At 40.6% G+C, this 27,577-nt stretch overlaps 1 protein-coding gene across 1 annotated transcript in view; it reads right to left on the minus strand.

Moving 5' to 3' along the window:
* Positions 1-8,581, minus strand: part of lingo2 (leucine rich repeat and Ig domain containing 2) — a gene marked incomplete at its 3' end in the record, with an annotated part of 72,955 nt that extends 64,374 nt beyond the window's left edge. Inside the window, exon 1 of the mRNA XM_079268490.1 lies at positions 8,511-8,581. The remainder of the gene's footprint in view (positions 1-8,510) is intronic.
* Positions 8,582-27,577: the final 18,996 nt, after the last annotated feature.

The following is a 27,577-nucleotide window of genomic DNA, read 5'->3' on the forward strand; positions in this document are numbered from 1 at the left end:
TGTAACTTGATGAGGACTAAGTCCACCTAAAAGGAAGGAGACTCGTGATGAAGGTAGAGAGAGGTCCCTCCTCTTTAAATTTGCTGTTCAAATAAACCAATATTGTCATATTTGCACAGCTAGGTGCGGTGCAGTGTTTGTAAGCAGCTGAATATGTAAGTGCCTGCAGAGATCTAAGTGTGTACATAGGCTCATTTCAACACAATGTATTCATCACGTCTGCCTTTGATGTAGTTCAAGAACCCATCTCTTTGCATAGCCTTCAGGTTAAACATACACATGCATATGCATGTCATCAGAGGGAACAGAGCACAGGGCCAGCCAGAGTACAGAGCCCCTGGAGCAGCTGTGGGGGGTTCAGTCATAGGATGGTGGCATCATAGCTGCAATGCCTTCCAGTTGCAAACTCAGGTTTTACAACCTTTCATGTACCTAATGTTGGTGTTTATGGAACGTATGTGGCTGCAACTGTTATTTGAACTTTGTGCTCAAAAGAGTCCAAACTACTAGTGCAGCCCATTGACTGTAGAACAAAAAAATGCTATCTGTGATAACACTTAAAGGAAATGTTAAGTCTGATCAAGAGATACAATTATTTGATTAATCATTTAGTCAATATATGGAATATTTATTTTCTACAAATTTGATAAGAATGTAAGTAATTTTTCAAGCAAATAGTAATCATGTTAATAGGGTAAACAATTAAAAAAACGAATTACTATTACAAAAAAAATTCTCCCACTTGAAAACCCAGTAACATACATTCTAGGATGTTTGGTATCCAGTACAACCAGTTTTTCTGTCCAGTGAAGCAGAGGCCCTTAAGTGCCCTCTCTCACCTTGTTGTGTGTGTGTGAGAGAGATTCTTGGACAGGGGCCATAGGATATGAGACTGCAAGTTGATGGTCCAGTGCTCCTGTCCAGGAAATTGCCTCCCTCTCAATCACCTTCTTCAAAGTGCTGTAAGCTTGTTAGGTGCAGTATTGCTCCTCTCAGTCTAATTCCCTGCATGACATAGGCTTGTTTGTTTCATTGCGGTTGCTCCACTGGCCCTTTACCGATCAGCATTTCCAGCCAGTCACAGTGAATTCACAAGCACAGGGCTTCTCTTACATCATAAGAGTTAGAGTGGGAATCTATTTTACTGGTGGAACCCTAAAACGTCTATTCTTATAAATCCATCACATTCAAAAGTAGCATGCGCATGTTTACCGAGGTGCTGCTGTAATTGTAAATTGTCAGCATTATATTATTTTATTTGCACACAAACTTAACTGAATGATGACAGGTAGTTGTCTGTGGTGGGATGGGTGGACTAACTACTGCAGTATCACTATGTTTCGATGTCATGTTGCATTTGGATCATCAAGCTTTACAGTTGAAATCTCAAAGACTTTTGTTTACATCAGTGTTAATCTCTGCTAAGTTTGTATCTGCAGCCAAATGAGTAAACACAATTATGATTCAGTTTACGGCCGACTGATGAAATTATTACAATATTTATATATACTGTATATTTGCAGTATTACAAAATGGGTGATCTCTATAAACAGATTCTGCATTCACATGTAGAGGCAACGGAGCAAGATTTTTGGTATCGGAAGTCAGTTTCGTTTGAGTAGTGTTGACCAATCACGTCCGAGCAGGCTTTGGCTGAATGTAAACTGTCAGTGTGGAGAGCAAGAGAGTGGCCGAAATGCAATCTTGGAACCCAGCTGCTGTTGCCTGACGCTGATTTTGTTTTTCATTGGTTTTAAATTAGCTTCTTCAAATCAAATCTTGTATCTCAAGATGCAAATTCAAATGTGAACAACGAGCTGCGCACGGAAATGAAGGCTTGGCCTGTGTATCCGCAAGCAACACTGGTTCCCTCCCCCCCCAAAATATATCCCCTTGCTCCCAGAGGCCTCCGGGCTCTGATATTGTGAAATGGGTTTGTGTGGGGACATTCCCAGAAATAAAATGCTCCATGCTTTATAGTATTATAGTTTTTTTTTAAGTCACCACAATGACATAAAGTGACATTGGGCGCTTTGAGTGGATTTTTGAACTTGGGGCGTTCAGGCTTACCCCCAAACAGAATGTCCTTCTTTTCTTCTTCCTGATCGTTATATGAGGCCACCGTAATAATTAGTTAGTACCTTTGAAATTTGACTGTGTGTTTAAAGCAAGCAATCGTTTTACTTGCAGAATTAGTTTACAGTAGATTCTCCTATCACCAAAAGCCAGTACTCCATAGATACCCTTTTTAAACTAACCTTGTAGCGAGCACCCTTGCTTGAAGTTGTATCTCCCTCTCTCAGTAACTATCTGTGCATAGCCAGATCCCTTACTCATATTCATCTGTCCTTTCAACTGCGTTGTTAGAAAATGTTCTGAGAAATATTTATTTTCCCTCCAATTCCCCTTCTTCAAATCCGGGCTATCCTTCCCAGTCACACACCTGCTGATCCAAGTATTTTTTTTAGGCGTAAATTTAGCCTTCAGTTGGCTCTGCCTAGTGCAAAAATATCTAACAGGTTCGAACTGCATCGCTGCACATTAAAGGTTGAGGTGGAGGGAACATAACAACGGTCCTCTTGGCCATTGTAGGCAGCAGAGTCATGGGGGTTATTACCTCATCCACCTTCTCAGGCCTGGGTCCTCTGCTGCTGCTGATATAGTTTGTAGGGACAAGGTCTTAAGCGGATGTGCAGTATGGTAAAATGGACAGAGTGTCTGTGTGTGTACATGCCACCTTTTAAAGACACATTTCTGCATACACAAAGCTGACTGGGGTTGACTTTCCTCATTTAGAATTCACTATGTGCCTTCAAAACTACATAACATGCATTCTGTCTTAAAGTGAAGTTATGTTTCAATTTAGGATACCAGAGAATGAACATGAACAAAATATTCTTCTACTGTTAGTGTAGTGTATGCATGTGTTTGTATACTTATGGATGTACATGTGAGTGCATTTCTGTGGGAACTATGTAATGTAGAGAGAATGGATCATTCAGTATACGAGGATGGAGCAGATGACAGGGAAACGTTTACACTGACCCTACTACATTTATGCACTTACTCCGCTTCACAATTCCTATTTCCTCTTTCTTTCTTTCACCAAAACTCACAAACACTGCACGGACTCAAAGTTTGCATAAAGCCCCATATACACACGGTTCACGGCATCCATACATAATAGAGCACACATCAATTAAACATTGAAGTTGCGCTGGCGATAGCCGCTCACAGTGTGCCGACTGAGGCGCCTCCTTCTCCCCCTGCAAGACTTAATTAGAAGCCGTGCATTTCCTGTAAGGAAAACAACAGAAAAACACAAACAAACACAAGGGAAGGAAAGCCACAGGGAGCGCAGCCTTTGATTTCACACAATGCACTCCGCCATTACAGTTAGCAGTAATTGTGGGCTATATGAGAGGACAGAGTCTTGAATAGGGACATCTAATAAATACCTGGTTCTGCCCTCATTTATTCACCTCTGGTATCTTCAAAGGTTAGGTCCCATCTCCTGACCAGCTTCCTTCATGAATATCAGTTTGCATTCATAGAGGCTGTGCAGATGCAGCACAAATTACCTGATAACCTTCGCCAGCGCCAACATGGAGGGCCCAGTGGATAGTTAGATGTGTCCAAATACATAAACAAGATATATTCATTTATTGACTAATCACATATAATAAGCTATCATCTTAATATAACTCAAATTATTGTCAAAACTATAAATAAAAAGAATCAATCAATCCATAGTCTCAGAAGTAGTTGAACACGAAAGGAAGGTGAGGGGTTCAGTTGGTGGGTGTTGGCTCTATGGATAAAATGCTCTATCATGGCAGAAGTCATTTTATTATGCAACATTTATATATTGTCGTATTATACATTTTCTAGGAAACCAATTGATAAACTCTTTAAAGTTATTGCAGATGTCAAATCCAATTATTACATATCTTAAACTAGACAATCCATCCAATCGGGACACAAAAGTACATGTCCTTCTGCCAGCTCATTCTTAATTATGGCTTTGGTGATATTGAGACTGACATATAAGATCCCTTCCCGCCTGTGTTTTTGTGAAAGACCTGAACGAGCCCCATCTGGGGGCACCGGGGATGACAGCGCGCCAGCATGTTAATATGTCCTCTCAGAGATGAGTGCCGCTGCGTTACAGAGATGATGATGATGGCGCTCCCAGTCACGTTCACTCACTTAGCGAACCTTGTTCTCTTCTTGATCATTCTTGACAGTAACAAAAGGGGTGAATATTCTCTAATCAAGGCGAACAATTCTGATCAGTGCTGGCATTCCCTAATCAGCCCATAATAGCATTTTGAGGACAGTGTCAGTGGATAATAGAAGGTTAGCCATACTAAACAATAAGAGATGACGGGTTTCTTTCAAAAATGGCAAATCCGCCCTTTGAAAGGGATAACACCTGCTCTGAAAATATTGGTGGCACAAATTGAATTGACATTAGGGCACTGGGAGAACGCTTGATGAGAAGTAAGCCTTGTCATGTCTACGGATGATGGGTATTTATTTTAAGGAACACTAGCTTTACATTACACTGAATATACTAATCTCTATTTACTTACTTATTTACTTTAAACTGTGACTAATTGTTGCAGTATTCCAATTAGCTAGCAGCAGTCATGTTTTGCCACCATAAAGTATGGTAACATGCTATTGTTGTTATTAAGAGTTCATGGGAAGTTTGATGTTTTTGAAGCAAGTTAAGATATCTGCCACAGCAACCTGTCCGGTGGTATGTGTTTGATACAATATCTATGTTATTTGGTCCTTACTCCGAAACTATTCCAAAGCTTAAAATCGCAAAATACAAGGAAGAAATGATAACAGTGGAGTTCCACACAACAACAATGTTTTTGTTGGCAATTGGCCAGACTTCAAATGATATGTTTGGATGGATGTGTTGAGAAAATAATGATGAATCAATAAACTAGGGGGAGATATGACTCTATTACCAAGAATAATGAGGCGAGTGGACAGCACAGAAATTATAATAGACAAGATGAATGTGCTTTCTCTGTGTAACTTTGAAAAAAAGCATCCATGTCTAGTAAACCAACTGCCCACCTCATTATAAAGAAGGAAGAAGTTGGATATTTACTTAAAATTAGAATTTTTGACATATCACAGTAATCACGATGAAATAAAAAACAAACTCCAAGACAGTACATGCATTTCTTATATTTCGTCTCCCCTGCATCCTTGACTAAATGACCTTTATCCTACAATCAAGAGGCTGTCTTTGCCTTCAAGCAACAAGAAAGGAGCAGCGTTGGCAAAAAAACAACAAAAATGTAACCACAATAAATCAGAACTCGGTAGAGTACAATGAACTGAGCAGCCTTGCTGGTGTATCCCTGTCTTCCATCTGCAGCGAGCAGGCTTTCCTCTCCAAACCAGTCCTCTTACTGTGTTCTCCCTTTGAAACAGCAGCCAGGCTATTTCCATAACACCTCAATGTGCTGTCAGAGCGAACCTCTTTCAGAGAGATTATTTTTCCCTTTCATATCTCAAAGTGAGCAGCCAGATCTAATAATGCCGTATCCAGTTGATGTTGGAGGGAAATGTAACACTTCATTGGAGAAAAAACAACAAATACAAAAAAAAGAGAAAAAATACTGTCTTCTATCTGCAAATGTCAGCACCAGCCTCTCTAATTCCTCTCAATAAATACTCACATTTTTGGCTTTGACCATAATTGACCATAAAAGCTGTCACAGTTTGTTGTGCAGCTTCACAGTAAATGAAGGTGAGAATTGAAGGCGTAACCCCGAAGGCATCTTGAAATGCGACGTGCCCCATGTGCTGCTCACCCCTTCTCCCAACTGATGAGATGGGAAAGTGGTGCCAAAGTACGGGTCATTTCCTGCTGGGAGAGGACGTGGACGCAGCAGACCTCATCGCGATAAGGGCCAGGTGGTGCGTTTGCTTTTGATCTCTGAGAAACTGAAGATTTGCCAGAAATGATGATGAATAAAGACTAAAAAGATTTTAGGATGTAGAACATGAGGAATGTTCTAACAGGAAGCTAATGGGACGCAATATGCCTTGACTTATTTCCTGTATTGAGTAAATTAGTCACAATCAGCTACCTGTGGACATGTTCACGGGAGGATGAATGCGTTACATACAGCACAAACATGGGAAGTGGCAAGTGCAGCCTTAGCCATAAGTACCGTCACTATAACCCTACAGATACATCTGTATCAGACTGGTGCAGGTTACAAGACATCTACATTTAGGTTTGTTGGGTTACAAGCAAAACTGCCCACCGCTTGAAGTCTTGAAGCTTTTTACTACAGTTTCAATACACAAGAGGGAAAAGAAAATATCAGTCCAAGAACCAATATTTGTTTCATTTGAATACATTGAAGAAACTGATCAGCAAGCAAATGCAGTGATACTGTAAATCAGTGACAATTAGAGAAAAAAAGCAAGTGTTTAACATGTAATTACAACTTCTGGTTTTAGCTGGTGCTATTGGCTGTCATGAAAACTCAGCCCCCATGATGCAACCTGCCGAAACCTCCCCACAGTGGTTGATAACTTAACGACTGTACGCCCCCCCAGGAGTTTAGTTACCCCCTTTCTTTTTAATTGATTCGAGATGTTATAGTTTACGAGGCATCTGCATTTAACAAGACGTCAGTAAAAACAACAGCAGCTGGATGATCCGCCTGCGCATCCAGACCTATGTAAAGTTGCGAACAGACACATCAAACTTTGTCTCAATAAAGTCCCCTCAGAAGGAACACGACGTCTTGATTTAGATGCAAAACACAATCCCATGCTCGGCTGGCTCCTCCCGTGAGGGGCCAGGAGATTAAGATGTAATGTGATACTGAGGGAACACTAACTGTCTGCAGCCTCCCATCTCTTCCGTCTCTTCACACAACATCACCTCTGTTGCTTTTCTATCTCTCGCTCTGCCCCAAACACAGATGCAGACGCACTTGCCTACACAGTCACACACACACACACACACACACACACACACGTATGTGTGGCTACTGATGGATGAAGTCAATTGGAAGTTTGACTTGTAAATTAAAAGTCATGTAAAGATGATCTTTTTTGTTGCATGAATACTGGAGAGGGAAATTATGGATCTGCACTCAACATGCCTGGCAAAAGCAACACGCCTGAAGGGAATGCACTGTTCTGTGCTGTTTAAATGCACAACGCGGATGTCATCGAGACAGTTTATATTAGATTATATGTGACATATAAGACTGGCATCCACTGTGCTTCCTGCATTTCACAGCATTGATATCCACAGCGAGTAAATGCTGCCAAACTAAGTTACTGCATTTCAAAAGCCCCCTCCAGCATGTCTGTGTCAGGCATTAACCACACCATCGTTTAGTGTTTGCTGGCTGAAGGAGGGTGCTCCATTGTTCTGTAGGTCTGCAGGAAGAACACCTTTGCAGAATGTATGTCCTAATGTTATCAGGGTTTTAAGATGTATCTGAAATGGCTTCCTCCCTTCAACTAATATCCTTTATCTCTTGATATTTGAAGAGGCATTAAGAGCGGACATTAATGAGGGATCAGCTTTCACTTGGACCCGCAGGGTCAGGTTATTTCATGAAAAGAGCAGGTGATCTCATGTTTTATACACTTGTATCAAACTATCGAAACACACTGACACACAGATCATATATTGTTCCCTGATTTGGGATACCTATGAGTCTCTTAAATGTCCCACATATCTTGAGATGTTATTAATGTCGTAAAAACCACGTGGTAAATGTTACAGCATTAATCATAGATGGCCTCAGAATAACTTATTATCTGAAAGAACCACATGAAGAGAAATACGCAATACTTGCTGTATATCTATAATTAATGAATTATAGGTGCTTTCTTTAGAGCTGTGAGGAGTTCATGGACTCATTGTAAATTTAAAAGATGCTTATAAGGTGACAATGTGAACCCTTTTTCCTGCTGTTTTGACCTCCTTGTCCTGGCTGCACTGATGAAGAGTCAAGTCATTATTCAGCAACGATTTTTGTGTCAGAGAGGTTGCAACAGGCGGACACAACACTGAGATTCAGGAGCATATAAAGCCAATGAAGGTGGACGGAGGCTTGAACAGATTCGCTGTCACAGCGCAAAAGGTGTATATCTTGATTAAATTGAGAAAGTAATTAAGAAATACGTAGACTTTTCTCACTGTGCACTGACCATAAAGAAAGAAAGTAAAGTGTGTTGCAGGAATTAGAAAAGAAAAGGCAGAAATGGTTGTGTGAGAGACGTTTTAGGTTGCAGGTAGCGGGACTGTGGCAGTAACATAATCATGTCACCCTGACCAAACAGAGAGCCCAGTTTGTTTGTTTGTTTTTACGCTTATGTTATTTGTCCGTTTCTCTGTAGAATAAAGGCACCAGGACTGGCGCGAACGTAAGAAAATCCTCCAAAACGAACACACAAGTCTCTGGAACGAAACAGCTAAAAGAATGTAAATGTCCACTGCTTACCACTTTGAGAAGCAATCATCCCCTCAGCCATGGCCTATTCTCTTCTTCTCGTCTTCTGCTGTGGTTGTCCCTATTTTCAGTCTTTTGTCTAGCGGGAGAGGGGAGAAGCAGAAATAAAAAAATAAAAAATGACAAGCAAAATGAGAATCAATCCATAAATTCTAAAACATCTTGACAACACAATGCTTGGGAATTAGAAGGACATCAAAGACACAAGGAATTGATAGAAACAGTGTGAGCACACCAGCAAAAGGTTTGCTGCGTGCTGATGTTTTCAAACATCCAAAATTAGCGTTAGAATATTCATCCTAAAAAAACTCGAACTATTCAAATATCTATTTTGCGCATTATGTCAATGATACTGTGTCCTAATTGGACGAGGGCGACGGAGCACTGCACCGTTCTGAGCGTTTTCTACATAATCTGGTCGATTGTTCCGAAAGCGCTGCAATGGAAGAGGCTGATTAGTGGAGTTGAATATTTATTTCAAACCACATGAAGTAAATCACACGGTATAGATATAGTTATGAGTCTATTCTATTTCATTTTAACCCAAGCAAAGCTTACAATGTCAGGATTGTGCTGAGTCCATGGTTTCATTCTTTTTTAGCAGAAATTCCTGATCTTTTCCGAGTCCCTGGCAAACAGTGCGACCTATGCAATGCACACTTGCCCCTGCCTGCTACTCTCTCCACTATAATGAGTCCCCTTATCCAGACTGCAGGAGGAAACACAGTGCATGGTGATTATGCAAAAGGCGTGACTGAATTGGTAATGCGACGATGAGAGAGAGAGAGAGAGAGAGAGAGAGAGAGAGAGAGAGAGAAGACCCTTATCTCCTCCAAGTCCAAAGGCAGAGAGATTAAAAAAAAAGTTTGACTCAGACTCTCTGGTTAAAATCATTTTTGACACCTTGTGTTATTAGTACGCCATTAAGAGTTCAAGGACAATAGCTGTCTTGTTTTTTCGATCATTTATCCGTTGGATCCCCTCGTTAAGCCTGAACCCATCTCCTCACAATGGCCACAGAATATTGATGGGCCGAGAAAGGGCGATTTTGCTGAATTCATAATAATCCCCCTTTTTTGTCTGCCCTTGGCAATCGACTTTACAGATGAGCCGAATGCATTTGACACTCGAGATTGAAAGATGAATTCATTGACGTTGATGTAGTTCTCAAAATCATCTTAATATGACAATGTTAGACGCAAATGATACGTACTAAGAGGAACTCAATCTTGCCACCGATTTTTAGCCACACTCGTGTTGCCAGATAGCAGACGGCAATTTCAAATATTGAAAGGTTGCCATGGAGTTTAGTACAGCTATTTATGGTCTTCAGAGTGATTACCAAACTGAATCATCTCAACAATCGCTGGATATATGCAGAGATGACGTATCTTCCAGACTTCGGAGATCCCCGACCTTTGCTTCAGCGCCACTGAATGAAACAAGTAAAGCCTCGCCGAGCCCGCCAACACGCCCTTAGACCTTGTTACGATATAGACTTTTGAAATCTTCACTGACCCCTTGCACTGTGGGAGGTATTTTTGTTCAAAACTAACATGTACATGTTGCACTGTTGCAACAATGCATATGTCTCTAGCGCTGTCACAACAAATGCCTGTGTTTTTATTGTGTTTAGAAAATACAGTATATCACTGCATATAATGTGATTTAATTTAAGCTTTCACTGACAATCGGTCATTCTCTGGCCTCAGAAGAGCCGTCACCGATTCCCCTGCCTGCCACAAGCTTGGCCTCGAATTGTAAGGATGCATTAGCACGCCATTTGCCACCTGGAATCAAGATGCACACCAATCGAGACAATAGCGTCTCTCCTTAATTATGTGACCATTAAGTGCCTTAATATGCAGGAGCACCTGGATGCCGTAATACACATCAGAGCTCCATCAACATTTGTGCTCAACTACCAGAGTCCAAATCCAGATAATTGGTGCTTTATTTGTATGGCGAAGGACAGATTGGGGAATGGTACGTTTTTTTTTTCTCTTCCCATTTCACTGATCAGTGGAAAGAGAGAAAAGATAAAAAGGTCTTAATCGGGATTTATTCGCAGAGAGCAACAATTAGCCCAAGAGGGGATGATCTCATAGGTTAGAAGAATCCTCGAACACTATGTTTCACGTTTCAGCAGTGAGATGCCTGTGGCAACGTCAAAGTATGTTCGATATACTTTTCAGCTGCGTGTTTGAGCTGAAATACACTGTTGTTAACCTATGTGGGGAATGTGAATCTATATCTTCCTTTGGCAACTTTCAGGTAAAGAAAATCCATCTGTTTATTATCTGTTTATTATCACTGCAGCAGAAATGAAAGATGCTGTCACATGCAATGTGATGTTTTCATTTTTAATGCTGAGCCGAAAATGAGGAAACTTAAATGAACATGCCAAAATAACTCATCCTTCTGATCCAAATGTCTTTCCTTCCAACTAATGATACACAGCTAATAAAGCAGAACCAATCACTTTGCACAGCTGGGTGTTTTATATGTTCCTTTCGATGGTGGACATTTGATTGCTTGTAAATACACTCCTGATTTATACTTCTTTACAGTGTAAAACTCAGTGGGCCCAATGACAAGAAGGCAATTAATCACATTATTATGCCAATTAAGAAGTTGGTCTGCTCCAGCGAAGGTTGAAAAAAAAGCGAGGGAATTGAAGAAGTGAGAGTGAGGCCCTCGGGTAAGTTAATGTGAGCCATTCAATTACATCCATCACTCCCACTCGTCCACATAGACGAGGTTTCACATGTTGCAACTCCAGTTCTGTTTATTCATTAAGATTGAAATCCATTGGCCTCTTGTTACATGACCTCTTCTTTATGGATTCAGTATTAAAGGACATTAATATTATCATTGTCAAACATAATATTAACAACATTGGCTGCTGTTGCTAAGGTCATAGCATGTATTTTTGTATTGGAGAATATCCAATATTCCGCTTACAATAAGACAATAAAAACAATAAAGAGCTATTATGTTGAAGACTGAGTATATAATGTTTCATATTACATTACGACATGATTTTACTTCTTAGAAGAGCTCCAATGCGACAGCAGGGACTAGTCTGGGAAATCAACACATGCACATTAAACCCTAAATTGAATGACTTTAGAGTTCTCATGAAATAATCTCTCAAAACTTAACTTTGATTTGAGCTCCTTTACATAAAATGACTTCAGACATTTTTTCAAAAAACGAAAGTGAAGCATCGTCCTTTAATTAACAGTAACGTTCCTGTTTGTTGCTGTTGTGAGTAGAGAGTGTACATTTCTTGATGGTTTGTTTGTCACAATTATAGCATGTTCTAAATGGAATCCGAGCTAAACAGTGCTGTTGTTTGCTAATAGAGGAAATTACCAACTTTTGTTTCCAACTTTCAAGCCAACAGGGCATGAGCAAAAATATGGATTTTTGGAGTCTTGCTGTAAGCTAACCAGGAGCTAAGTACCTTTGCTAACATTAAATCAATGAGCTCTCCACACACTCAATGTGATCAGGGGATATTTGCATCCAATTTTTAGGAAGCCTCACTGTTGCCTTGGAAAATCAATTACCAATCAGCAATGTCTACTGCGAGCCATCTCTTATTGATGAGAGCCTGGCGCTACTGCTGTTTCGAAACACTCTGAAGGTAACTCGAACTGTTGTTCGCTCCCCTTCCCTCTCTTGGCTATCAACAGTGCACAGTGTAGACTATGATTTTATTATCACCACTACTTCTGGTGTTCATTATTCCTTTAAAACCAAAAGGTCAAACTGCAAAATGTACTTGTTAATGAACTTGAACTTGGATGACATACTTCCCATAATGTCCCACCTTTGCTTGAGCCTCCACGTGCTATTATGGTAAATCCTGTGCCATTAATGGATTTATAGGATATATTTTTGTTATTCTCAGTGTTTATTCCTTTTCCATTGGGCTTGCTTGGAGTGGTACTCTCCAATAGACACACTCAAGGATAAAAATAAAACATCATATTGTTGAACCATAACAACCCCGTAAACTACAAACCTACCTACATTCAATTTTCCAAATATCGATTTGCTGAAACTTGTGTATTTTGCGGCTTAACATGTACTGGGCTGCTCAAGAGCTCTGATGCAGCCTTCAAGTCCTATCGAGGCGTTCTGTGAAAACAAACTGCCCTCTGGGTAAACCTCTTCACATCAATTTTTGATGGGCAGTTTCAAGGATTTGTGTGTTTTTTTACGGGCCTGTTATCTACCACCTGGCATCACAAATTATAGCAATGTGTCAACAAAAGCTGCAATTCCAAGGCATTACAAATCTAAGATATGAGTAAAATTTGCACTAACAAGAAAAGTCAAATAGATAAAAGACGCCTTTTGTGATACCTGATGAGTGGCAGACATTAAAATAAACAAGAATGTTTATAAGCAACATAAATAAAGACTATCGATTGGACTTAAACAACTCAAATGTCAAGAAAATTGCCCAATTGTATTTCCAGTTCATGGTGTTTATTATTGTGTTGAAAGGACTATTTCCTCCACTTCGTGATCTATATGCATGCATGAATGTGGTCATGTAGCCATCAGCATTCTTAGCATTCATTTTCCACCATAACATTTCAATTACTTGTAATAACGTCACAGCATGTGTGTGCATCTGCACATGTTCTCTGCATTGTAATGTGATCATAGCTTACTCCATGTGGATTTACTGGGCAGCCCTGATTTAAATAAATTGAAATTGTGATTATAATTCTTTATAAAAAGATTTATATAAGTCCTTATATAAGTACTCATACATATTCATAATGCTGTATGTGTTATTTGATATCCTTATAAATATGTATGACATCTTATAGCTAATTATACATTGCCAGAAGCTTATAATAAAGTATATCTGATGCATTACAGACATGAATGTAAACTGCAACGTGTAGAACAAACAATGTGTCATAAGCTGGAATACATATGCAAAAACACAGGTATGTTCATTTAAATGTGAGGCGGAGCAGTGACAGCTCTAACACAGACAAGTGATCAAATAGGCACTTTGAAAGCCAGAAATTCTCCATTGCAAAACAATAGGACCCAGTGCCATTTCATAAGTACTTCAAACCAAAGCTATAAATAGACTGACAGGTACACAGCAGCCAAGGCACCTCCACCCCCCCTTGGGGAAGCTCTCTACATTTGTTCCACCCTCAAGCTACTGTACACCATTTCCACAATCTTCTACTGCTGAGCGAGTGTCATCACGTGGGCTTCTTCTTCTCTTCGGGTCACTGCAGTGATTCAAATGAAGCATGTTTTTTTTTTCAATATCTGTTCCTTTCGCCCCGCTCACGGATGTACATTTTGGCGATAAAATGATGTAGGGTATTAAATTAGGGTGGGATAAATATGGGCTTTTATGAAGCACCGATCATCATTCGACGCTAGCCAACTGACAGTTTGGCAGGTGCAGCCAGAGTTCTCTCCCTGCCTCCCCTTGAGCTATCCATGGTGGTGACTATGAAATATGGACAGCAGCAAATTGAGATTCATCAGGCACGCCTGCCTTGCTCACTGGAATCTATATTCAATTTTGGAGCATCTGTCATGGCAGTGGCAGGCTGAGGCATGCTGGGATTGAGAATCACGTAAGTGTACTGAAATTGTATTTAGTGACAGAATCTCTTTGTCTTTCTCTCGGTGTCTCTGCCTGCCGGTGTGCCCCTTTATCTGTATCTGCAGGTAAATTCACATACAATATTTATATCCCTGCACAGCAATGCTTGTTTTTTTTCCATATCTACATAATGTTTCTGTTGACAAAAACATTTCCATCCAAAATGTCCCAACTAACATCAAGAGAGCCAATGCACTTCATTATTTAGTACAATAATCAGTGCATTATGTGTTCTCATCAGTTTAACGCGACCACTGGGAGAATGCCGACAACATCTCTAAAGCCCTGATAATGAAGCAGCTACAGCCACACGATACTGACAATCTGCAGATAACGTAACCTCAAGTAGCTATAGTGCTGCTGGCCAAAGGATGCTTAAGGCTGAATTGGTACATGTAGAGATGATACAGTATGTTGCCTAACCTTCAAATCACATTTTTCTATTTTTTTTACTGAAATTGTGTGAGAAGAAACATATTTTTCTTTATTTTCTGACACAAAAAAAATCCATAAATCTAAACAAGGTATTTTCTATCACATGTGACTGTGAAGGTGCATAGACACGGCTACAGAGAAGCGGAGAGCAGGGAACCCTTGATTCTATGGCAATGGTTCGACTTAATTGGTCCTTTTTCTCTTTCTATGCGAGTTTATGATTGAAGGAAGCCATTGCCAAATTCTCTACTGAGGAGAGAAGCAGAAAGGTCAAGATTTTATCTGCAGGGTGGGTTTCCGCTCTCTGTAGAGAGGGTCAAAGTGACTTAAGACTTCTCATTACAGATCATTAAACTTATATTGAGAACCTGTCTGTGGGTGTGCAGGCAGAGCTTAGTGTCCTCCTCAAGGACACTGGCGTGAGATTGAACCTGAGGCTTTACGGCAAAGGACCTGAGCTGTCGCCACCTGGCTCCCTCGATTCCACAAACACCTTGTTTTGATGATTCAATAAATAGAAAGGCGGTGGAAGCTGTTGTGCTCATCCACTGACCTTATGTGCTTGATTCAACACGTCAAAGCCTCGGCTCACATCCCACACAACACTGCCATTTGCTGTGTTATGACCCTGATGTGTGTAGATTCTAAAGGGGTTACAGAGAAGAGTCGTATTGAAAGGAGGTGTATAGTGCAAGAGTCTGAACACAAAAATAGATATTTACACTGTAGACTCTCTGTATCATATGGAAATAAATCTGATAACTTCATTCCGTGTTTACCGTAGATGTTTCATTTTATGACCTATTTTTTTTACAACAATGTGAAACTTAAGTATAACAGACAATGAAGATAATGCTCCACATTAAGGCCCCAAATAGATAGACGCGTCACTAGAAATGCATCGCCAGCAAAACCACTGTTGTTTGTTTTGTCGATGGCACTTTTCAGAGCAAGGTGCGGAATCACATCGTCAATGTCACACTTGGCCCAGGCAGCTAATCAAATCAAGCAAGAGGCGGGGTTTGCTACTTGGTAAATTGTACATTTCTAGTCTTCCCACCATTTAAAGCGCTTTACAGTTGATGTCATCATTCAACCATTCACACACTGATGACAGAGGCTATACCATGCAAGGTGCCACCTGCCCATCACCATCCAAAACGAAATCCCATTCACTTACATACACCGATGGCACACTCTTTGGGAGCAATTTTAAGTTCAGTGCCTTTGCCCAATGGCACTTTGACATGTGGACTGGAGGAGCTGAGGATCAAACCGTCGACCTTCCGATTGAACGACGACCCGCTCTCCCTCCGAGCCCAGGCCCTGGCAGAGGTACAAACTTCCTTCCTGTGTTGATGCCCTTAGATGTGGTGGGAACAGTAGGACGATGGCAAATGCAGACAAAGGGTTGATTTTAGCGTTATTCAATTACAATGAACTCTATAATTTGAGTAAACGGTATAATTTGTCTGCTTGAATAAATCTTTTTTCCTGTTAATCACACTTGATCACCTGGTTGAGCAGCTCCGCTCCACAGGCGCAACACACTGTTTTGCCTGACGTGCTTTGCCAAGATGCTTATTAAGTGGCTTCCCCCCCTAGCGACGCATCTCTTTCTGATCAGGGCCAAACACAATTCTCTTTCGTTTCAAGATGTGTGCTCTGTACCCATACATAAATATGTATATATATATATATCTGTGCTAAGCCTGTTAGCAATATGAAACAAACGTACATAATGGCATCTGAGCTATTTGAAATGATATAACATGCAGGTTTATGTCTGCTGAGGCAATTCAGTAAGTGAGGCCCTCCATTGGTTATTGTTTAAATGTGAAATGGCGTCCATCTTTAAGGCTTGTCATCAGTCTGTCACTAGCCAGAGAGGATGCATAATGGCACCAGTAAAGCTCTTTATTAGCCCGTGGTGAACAATGAGCCGTGTCAGCTGATAGAGGAAAACTCCCTTTCTCATTCCCAAACACTGCAATCCAAGGAAGTGACGATCAATAGAGATGCTTCATTTGGTTTATGTGTACAGCTGAACACACCAGGGCAAAAATATATTGTTTTTACTCCCCCGTTGTGTTCGTACATCTCCTCACACAAAAGCACCATCCATTGTTTCCACAGACCTGTTGTTTAGGAGCTTAGCTTGTTATAATAGGAACAAAGTAAAATGGTGTACATATACAGTATATATAAATATAAAGATAGAGAGAGAGAGCAAGAGCGAAAGAGTTCTTCAGACAATTAGAAGAAAATTAGCACGCAAAAGTAAAATGACAAGCATGTTCACATTTGTCATATTTCAGTACCCAAGCCTGCAGGTTTTACAGAGCTTTAATTGCAGTGAGTCAAAGTCTAGCATGGCAATGCCAGATGTTACATTGATGTTTGTTTTTCTGCCATCAGCTTATTTTAACAAATGACACAACTGCAAAGTTCTTATCAGTGTCAGGCAATGGCATGCCACATCCAATCTCAAAAAACACCTTGCACTCTCTGTCACTCATCTCTCCATCAAAGCGCCAACAGTACAAGGCTAAAACATCTGACTGTGAAAAAACAGAAAGTGTTCTTGGCAAAAAGAATAAATAAAAAAAAATGTAGGAGGAGGACAAGGAACTGGGGAGGAAAGTAATTCTAATGACAGTATGTGGAAAAATACAATGAAAGACGATGTGAAACAAAAAGAAAGGCAATTAAATCCGTCTGTGTGCTAGCGTTCCATTGAGACCTCATTTACACAGACAGTCCCTTCAGAATTCAATCCAAAATGTACAGACATGTCTAAGTGTTAATAATGAAGACTATATATATTTAGTTTTTGTGTGTGTGTGTGTGTGTGTGTGTATGTGTGTCAAAATCCACAAACCCCTTGGTGTTCATGGTGGCATATTTTAGAAATCACTGTGTGAGTGCATTTCATCAAGAGTATATTGAGATTATTTCAGCATCAGTGTGTGAAAGATAATCAAACCACCATTTATGAACTTTGAGGAGATCAATCTCTTGACTGTTATGCCTGTTAAGGCATGAGATAGGTCAGAGAATATGTCTGAAGCAATTATCCCAGGGGGAAGGGAAGATATTGGACCACTCGCCGCTTTTTGAGTGGTGCCTGAGAACCTCATTCTGTATGCATGCAATGCACCAAATAAAGCTGGAGGTATTTTTTGGTCATAACTTATTCATTCCCTAAGTGACTTTGTGGGGATGCAATGTTTACAAGCCACTATGTTACATCAATGTTGATCTTTCAAATGATTTGCTACAGTGCCCGAGGCTTGCTCAAATTTGGCTAATTCCACATGAACAGGTACGATAATCAAGGCCAGAGATATAAATGGGTCCCTGTTCAAAGATGCAAAATAGTTAGCATACAATTTTTTCAGATGGAAAAACCAACCACTTGACGGCAAGAAGTGACCTTTGGGAAGGTTTGTTTGCTCCGTCTATGCTTCCAGTTGTTTAAGGGCTATTATCTTGCTCAAAGAAAAAATAAATTTATTGAAAGCTACTGCCTACAACTACTTCCTCTGCTATGCTGTGACGGTAAATGAAAGTAAAACATTATGCTGCTATCTCTTTACTGCTCTCCTCTTGCTCAAATGACTGCTCTGGGATCAGTGCAGTCCCTAAGCGGAAGTGAGCTGAAAAAGGTCACAACTGGGGACTGAGAGAGCGGTGAGAGCCAAAGAAGCTACATTTCTCTGATCGGCGGTGTGCTCAGAGATTGAGTTACAAGGGAACATTACTCGCTCTCAGAGCTACCCTGGTTGCTGGCTTTATGTGCCCGCATCTGGTTGGAAATGGCTTTTTTTTGTTACAGCAAGAGTATACAAGCCCCAAGAACACAACATAGAGCCGCGCATAAATGTGATTTACCAGGAATGTGGTATGTTTTATAAACTTTGCAACTGTCTGGCATTTATGGCATGTTCTGTCTATAATGGAAACGTGTAACGAGAGGCAGATGTAAGCAGGAAACACTCACGTCTGCATTGCAGTGTCACCTCATGGCTGTAGATTCCAAGGCCAAAACTACCTCTGTGTTTTCATTTTCAATACATTTTTTTTCTTTGCAGACTGAAAAGTAGAATAGTAGAGACTCAGTATCTTTGTTATGAGAATTAAAAAATGTTACCTGTACACTGCAAGTACATTCTTTATTGCTAGACAAAATGCGTATAGGTTAAAAGTTAAGGTTACGATTTAACGATGTTTAACGATGTTTTGGTTTGAACGCAATGTGTTCGACAGTGACGGAGCAAATACACAGATCTTAACATCCACCTTCTCTCTTTACAATAAAGACGACATAGAGATGACAGGGGGGCGGGACAAAAATGCTCCCATCGAATTCTGCCTCATTGATATTAGTCGGTAGCGATTGGTGTCATAAGGTTAATGTTGATTTACTACGTAATTCATTTTAAGCTGCTGTCTCACACTACAAGAGTGAGAGATAATAAAAGATTAAAATCATATTCCATTGCACTTAACTGAGATGGGATGCCGAAGTACACAGAGGCAAGGTAGTGGAAAGGGGAGTTTATTTGTTCATTGCATTGCCAGAAGTCAGGCAGCTGGTTAATTGGCTCAGCATTCTCCTAAGCACTAAGTGCACTAATGATGTCAGTCTGGATCTCTCCAAAGGTGCGTGCGAGCGCTGACAAATCAGAATCACTTAACCAGTGCAATAAATAGTTCAGTAGTGCGTCTTTGTGGCAGCAGTCCATATTACAGCTCACAGAAGAAGCACTGAACAAACATGGTACAAAGACAACATGCTGGGCAATGGAACAATACACTGGATGCTGTGGAGAGCCAAAGTGATGAGTCAAGTCGAGTGAAACAGTGACTACAAAGCACACAGTATTTAGCACACTATTTAGGACATGAATTCCAACCAAGTTCATGGATTATACATTGCTGTTGCTATTTGTTCACGCTCCAAGCCCACCAATTACAGGAATGTGCACTGACAGCAGAAGAGTCTCATTTATTATCAATAGGAAGAATATAGCAGCGAGTGTCAGAGGCAGCACACCCACTCGTCCCCGGTTCCCCATGAGATTCTACATGTACGGTAGAAACTGCCTCACTCGGCCCGCCGCGTCGCCTGACATTGTGATACATACATGCTAAAACTGTAGTTCCTGCCTTGCAGTATGATCCTTTCTAACTCTCTGTCATTATGTCCTGACTTGGACGAGATTAGATAACATGAATCTGACCATCAAGGTCCGATTACGATATCAGCAAAAACCTGCACGACGACATTGGACCAAAACAACTGCATTTAGTTGCACTAAAATGACTTGAAATAGAATTTAATATTAATATTGAAATATAACTTAAAGGTACTCTGTGGAGTTTTTGACCACTTGAAGCACCATGGAGTTCCCATCCCCTCTTTATTAAATCACAAACACGCACAAAGATGATAGTCAATTGCGGTGAATGTGTCCACAAACTTGACAATGCATCAACAAAGGCAAGGAAGATCAGGAATGCTGCTAGCAAGCAAACACGGCTGTTACACAATGCAGGGTTTGAAATATTTAAAACAAATTGCTTTGAAAATGTTTCACGAGGAAGGAACTGCATTCAACACCTGTGCTAGAACTTAAGGATTCAAACTAATTAGTTTGTTGACAAAAAAAACTCCACATGGCCCCTTTAATGAGTCTAGTTCAAGTAGGATTACAGTTTGGTGACACACATTTGTTGACCCAATGGTTTGGCGCTATTTAAATAAAATGTAAATCAATCGATTTCTCAAGAAAAAATTCACATTATAAACAATACGTTATACAAGATTTAGAGAACAAAGTGTGAAACACTGCCAAATATCACAAATGGTTAAAGCCTACTTTTATCCACCAGCGCATATGCTGTATCTGTCATACACTTATACTCTATAGATAGAGAATAACAAGTTAAATCCTAAAGTGCTGAAAGTGCAGTTCTAGCCCATGAGGTCAAGAAGACTGCCGGTCAAAATTAAAGAGTGGCAACTCAATTAGGTACTCAAGAAAACCACAGGCTTCACAAAGCAAGAGTCTAAGGTCCCGACATACGGCTCTCCTTTCAATGCAGGAGCAAACACACAGCACATGAATCACACAAGCTCAGATGACCTACCTCTCTCCCCCGTTCGTCTGACCTTGCTGCTAACAGCTACTCTTGTTCGACGACTGCGAACGTAGCACAGTGCTAACCTCCCACTCATGGGAGTTGTAGCTACCACTTTGCTCCGTCGTCTCGCTCCTTAAACCTGAGCTTTCCCGAAATTACTTAATAACTGTCCCTGGAAACAGAGTGTGCTACAATTTAAACCAAAACAGGAACAAATTTGTACAAACCCACAAACTAATCCAACGTGCCATGTATCTTGTTACCTTGCTCCTGGGGATTGAGTAGATTTTCTTTTTTTTCCTTTTTCCATACAGCACATAAAGAGAGAATCAATTTGCCAGTGAGCAACAGCGAGGGGAGGGGGTGTCATGGAGCATGGCACCGGGGTGGGGATTGGGTGGAGTGTTGCACTCGAGGTATCAGGTGTCTACTGCACTTTTCTAGGGAGATGATAATGCCAGCGCGTGGGGCCTGCGTGCAAATTAAATGGAGAGACAGAAAAATGCATTATTGATCAGGCTGATGCCAAAGTGTCTCGCTCACAGCACGGGATCAGGTTTAGGTTCAGGGTAATTAATCCACAGGCCTGAATAACAGCAGAGGAACTAATCTGCACCCCATCCTTCCCGTCTCTCTCTCTCTCTCTCTCTGCCTTTGTTCAAATGTCTACTTCGTTCGACACAGAGACAAATGGGTCGCTAGCTTGTAGGCAAAACCGGTGCAAGGCACCACTGGGATAGCTAGAGCACAAAGAACATGCACACACACACACGCACATATATCATGGGAGGAGGGAGAAAGAGAGACACAAAGAGCACCTGGGTGTTGTTGTTTTTTTGTCTTTTCATGCCAAGCTGAGCAGAGCAGGTGTCTGTTTGAGTCTCTCTTTATCATCTAATGTAATGACACACTGCATCATTCTAATCTTATCATCACATGCAATGCATGCATGTCAATGACACACAACAAAGTCATCATTTACGATGGAATCATTTTAGCTGACCTGAGCCCAGCCACAAAATATCTGTCCAACGTTACTCTCAGAGAACAAACACAGGTTGTCAGATATACAGAGCTGCTATTAAAATATCTTTATATTACTGTAAAGAAAACACTTTTTGAATGTGAAAGGGGTTGCTCAGTTGACGAGAAAGAATCATCAGCCGACTCTGCAGTTTTTTTTTCCTTTCAGCTCATTGTCTTGTGTTCACGATGTGTAACGATTTGCAACTTTACTGTTGTGCATCGCTCTCACTGCTCTCATCAGTCTAATTTCAAGCACGATGACATTTTCTTCTACTGATTCAGACTTTTCTTTCGTTGACTTCAAGCTATACCCCCTCCTTTGCTGTGTTATACTGCCTCCAATTATTTTATGCACCAGGTACGTTTTTACGAAACAACCAAAACGGCATCTAGCCTGTAACTCTATCCAACAGAGGTCTCGGAGAAGTCATGCTCTACATCGACAATGAACAGATGGCTTCAGTTACCTGCAGACCTAATGTAACGTATTTGTCGATGCTGCGTGCGAGGTTGTGAGTTCCTTCTTGTTCAGTGTTTGGTATTATAGCCCCAAAGGGAAAACATTACCAAACACAAAATAACAACTGTCATTTACATTTCCACAGAGAAACTAACAGATCCTGTTTTTGACTTCGAAGGTCAAAATCGATGACTCACACCGATCGATTTTTCCATTTAGAATAAAATTTGTGATGCCCATAATGTAATTTGAGATTTCCAAAACAAGCCAATGAAAAGTTGTCTTAGGCCTTCCAATATAATTGAACACGAAGGCGATGGTCTGGTAATTGGATTAAAAAAATTGCGAGTCATTATTTTCTTTGTAGGATCTGATATGGAGAATAATATGGCAGATGGTCATCTTTATACTCTTAGGCGTTATAATATGCATAAGACAATTCCCATTAGCTCGTTTGCTCTTCTTCCACCCATCACTACTATCTGTGTGGGCTGACACTCTGTGTCTCTGAATGCTCAGCACCCACGTCCAGCATCTCTGCCAAGCACGTTCTTGTATTTCAAGTGTCCAGAGCCTTTGCAAAGGCAGACACTTTCATGTGTATTACAGCCATAGTCATGCAAATAAATAAATATGTTGATCTAATGGGCCCTATTAACATAATCTCTCTAAAGTTGGATCTCTCTTTAACACACACAAATCACGCGTAACTGTCCACCTCAGATATCAACACTGTTTTTTCCAGGACGACTGATCCAGCCATCTTTTAGTGTGTTGCCCAATTACAGCTTTTTATCCATGATGAAACAAACCCATTAAGCGGCGCACTTCTGCCCGGGCAGAGATGCGGCTCTTAATGGGTGAGATTTGCTCACGAGGATACCATGTCCGTATCGCCTCTCCACCTCATTATCATGCAGCGATAAGCCATCACTCATATCAACTAGGGCTCACACTTACAGCCAGCGAGCGGGCGTTCATCCATGTGCTTTGGTGAATCATAATGCACTAACACTCGAGTAACTGGAACACAACAGGAAACAAGCCTCTACTTTCTGCATACAGGCCCTATGTAAGATTGAATAGTGCTGGTTAAATGTGCATAAAAGACCATACTTGACCCTGGACTGTAAAAAAGTAAAGCATATAAAAGGCAGCACTGTATCTGGTTACTCTACAATAAGTAATGTGGGGTTTTATGCCCATTATACATTATAAGACATTTAGGTTGACAGAGTCATATTTAACAACAATCCCTCTCGAGTTCTGGTTTATATTCTTGCAGATGAGGATTCTTCTGGGTATCATGCAGCATCGCGCATTAAAAAACTGAGGATATCAATATTGCTTCGGCAGAATATTTACAGCACTTCAGGGTTTGATGTTGTTTCACCTGCCAGGATGACAGAGAGTCTGTCTTAAGACCGTATAAAGACTCCGTCACGAATATTGATTGCTGTGGCGGAAGCAGGCAACGATTGGGATTTGGTCTGAAACTTTAAAATCATCGAATATAAAAATGACTCGTCATGGGATCCTGAGAAGTTAAATAATCTTGACATGTAAATGAATACTGAGGGAAAGTTGAGACTCATGATTGAGTAGGAGGCTTATAATGCAAAGTTCTTACAGAGCATTTACCATAACATAATGAGAGGGACTACGAATGAATGGGTGAGGAAAATATTGTAGCAACATTAGATTGCCAACAATTTGGCACCAAGAAAATGTCAGTTCAGTTTCAGCCCAACCAGCATTGCCCAAAGTGAGCTGATACGCATGAATAGAAAATGTTTTTTGCAGAAAGCTGAATCTCATTTCTCCTTTTTGAGAAATAAAAAGGACAGAGAGGGACACTTCATGTTCTCACCCTCCAATTTCCTCCTGATTCACAGCGTCTTTGACTGTTCTCTGATTTCCACCCTTGCTACTGATCACTTTGAAAAATCTTCCCTTTCTTAGACTAAACTCCTCACTTTTTAGGCAGTACATGAATGTGTCTTTACATCTTCTATTGTCAGACAACTTGTCATGGCTTTGGTTCTTGCACATAGAACAATAGTGTTTAAGTGGCAAAGCATACCAAATAGCTAAATATCTTCTCACTAAGACAATGCTAATATATTTCTCACAATAGTACGATAAGGTCTTACATGGTAATCGCTGTCACATAATTAAAACACAGCATATAGTCTAAGCTTACTTTGCATCTCCATTTAGCTACATTTCTGAAATATTGAAATAATGTCCATTCTAAAACTCATATTGCAACAGTTTACATCTGTTTACTCACTGCCTTGACCACAGCAGCCCTACGTTATCCATAATTCAGAGAGTGCGCAAGACCGCCCTATAAATATTCTATTGCAGAGGGTTGAATCACGGACTTACGATTCAGCGTGCACACACTTTGTTTTTTCTTGTGTATGTGCAGAATGTGACATCCTACAGTTAAAACACTCACAAATTAGTTACAATGGTGACGTATGATGCAGTATGTTTCTTCCTCGCCCGGCAGGTCACTGCACATTTCTACCAGCCACTCAATCTTTTTATCAGCCGCTTCAAATCTATGTAGAACGCTTTAGAGCTGTAAACGCTGAGTCAGTGGTAACATGCAGTAGGAATATGGAATATATCATGCAACATTAATTCCAGACTATTTTTACTTAGGAATTGCTTTTAAAAATAATCTTAAAACAAGGCAAACTTATTGGCCATGGTGACAGGTGACCTGAATTTACCTGACCTGAATTGGTACAGTGAGCATTTACCCTGTATTTAGCAGTTGGCTGGTGCTAAATACATTTCTTGGTTCCTTGGATAAATTCTCTATAGCTTGTGCATCTCATCCACCTTCGTGAGATGCCATAGTATCATTTTTTCTTCACAAATATCAGAAAGAAAGACATCTGGCATCTGAAGTCCTCTATCTCATGCGGTCCTTGTGTCTCTATGGTTTGAAAATAGCCATCCCTCTTTCTCCCTTAGTAATTGGAGCCTGCATGGCTAACATTAGCATGCCCTCCCTCTTGGCTCTTTGTAGCTGACCCCCTGGATGTAACTCAGGGGTCAGCTACTGTAGCCTCTGACAATGTGGGATAAAGACATGAGGGGAGACATGGGTATGTGACAGGAGATTGCCTCTCCACTCCCCTTTCATTGATTCCTCAATCTAAATGAAGGTGTCAGAGTCGACGCCGACAAAGGTCACATTCTTACGAAGACTCAAGTGTTATTGTAATTTCCAGGATTTAGTTCAACTGAAGGAAAATGTGTTTCCTCAAGAGACAAATCCTCCTCTACATTTCTGATAAATATGTTTGGTTTTTATGTAGTTCACAGCTGACATTTGTTCGCCAAAATAAAAAATACCCCCAGAGGTCCCCCCGTCTACTCCCGCAGTCTATGTAGCCCCTTTCTCTCCACATGCAGCTCTCCGGACTCTTTCATAATGGCCTCGTTATTATTTTTTTCTCCTCACAAAATAAATCGTCACATGCCTTGTCGTTCTCATTTCATTTTTTCTGGCAGATGGCAGGTTGGAGGCAGACACTTTACACGGGATACATGACGGCGTGCTCATCAATCCATCAGGCTCATTTCAATGTTAATGGGCAAAGTATCGCTTAATTTGTCTCTGGTGAAGACGTACTTAAAACGCTGATATTGTGTTCTCATTATAACCGAGAGCCATGGGCACAAAATAATGATTCTTGAAAATGACAGAGTAAAGCATTTTTTATTTTATCAAGCGACAAAAACGTCAAAGGCCAGTATGTACACCAAGCTTTTCCACATGAGATTGCATGATGTCATTTCCACATTCATGACACATGCATACGTGTTGCTTTATATGAATAGAACGCATTGACTATTCATACATTGAAAGTAGCGTATGGCCTTGAAACAATCCCAGCTCCGGGTGCACATTTTGATATGTATTCTTCCTTTCACCTACGACTTTGACATCCCACATGAACAATGCAGCATGCATACATTTGTATGAGAGTAGCCATAACTATGTATTACATTTATTGCAAGCGTACTGTCAGCCCAATGCATATTCATACAAGTGTCCTAAAATAATGAATCGAGTTTATTTTTCTCGTTTACCACGGCGCCGAATACAGCGCATCATGAATAGAAAAGCTATGATTGTTTTTCGAACTCAATTACAATACCAAAACAGGGTAATTCAAATTGCTATGTTTCCCCATACACACAAATGTATGCATTTCACCAAACGGGTCTCTCAGAAGCAGCACACCTGGTGCCGCTCATGATTCAGTCTTTCGCTCAAGGACGTCTCACAAGAGATGGCTGTATTTTGGATCAAACCGGTGACATTCCAATCAGGAGACGATTCTGCTAAGCATCCAGCCTATACCTGCTGCCCCTGTGCGATTAATCAAAAGTCCTTGACACATACAGGTTATTCAATTATCTCTCAAGCCAGCGAGCAGGGGAAGTTTCCAAGACCCTCTGGTCAGAGAAGTTTTTTGCGTCGAGGGATTCAAAAGCAACCAGAAGTGCAGTTAAATAGGGCAGCACAACAGCTGGCTTTTCTCAGCAGAGATTTGAATAAATATTTGATGACGGTATGGTAATTGGGATAACACACACACATACTTTGGCAGTATTGCATTGGTTTTGCCATCACAATAGCTATTGTGTGAGGCAAACAAAGATGCACACACATTAGCAGGTATCTCGGTAGAGCTGGTGTGGCGCTTGTAAACGCCTTTGAATGGGTTGCGGGACGCCTGCTCCGAAAGCATACGCCAGTGCATCTGGGCTCCAACATCTGGATACCATTCAGTTGAAATTGGGCAGCAAACGTTAAATGTTTTCACCTGAATGAACATAAAGTGGTACATTTAGTGGTCGGATAAGCATAAGGTGGCATCTGCGTTCTGCATGATGGTGGGAAAACGGCTGTAGAGCTCGGAGACCGTTGCAAAACAAAAGAAGCATTGATGGATGTCTCCATTTACAGATCCTTACATCCCAAACAGTGCACATTTTTGTAACATGGTTGACCTCTCCAGTAAATCAACCCCTAATTTCCATAGTTATACAGGATGACAATGTTTACGTTTACTTTTATTTTACCAGGAAGTCCCATTGAGATCAAAACTTCTTCTTCTTTTACAAGAGACCAAAGTAGCCAGCCACAAAAAAACATCACAACACAAAGAAATACAACATACACAATAGATATAGGACAATTCCCAATAAAACATTGTATCCGAGCTTCTTACATCAGTGAGTAATGGAACCTCTACATTTCCTTTAGAGAGCTCTGTTGTTTTCTTTCCAGGA

Source organism: Melanostigma gelatinosum (genome assembly GCF_949748355.1).
Source record: "Melanostigma gelatinosum genome assembly, chromosome: 5".
Taxonomy (NCBI): Eukaryota; Metazoa; Chordata; class Actinopteri; order Perciformes; family Zoarcidae; genus Melanostigma; species Melanostigma gelatinosum.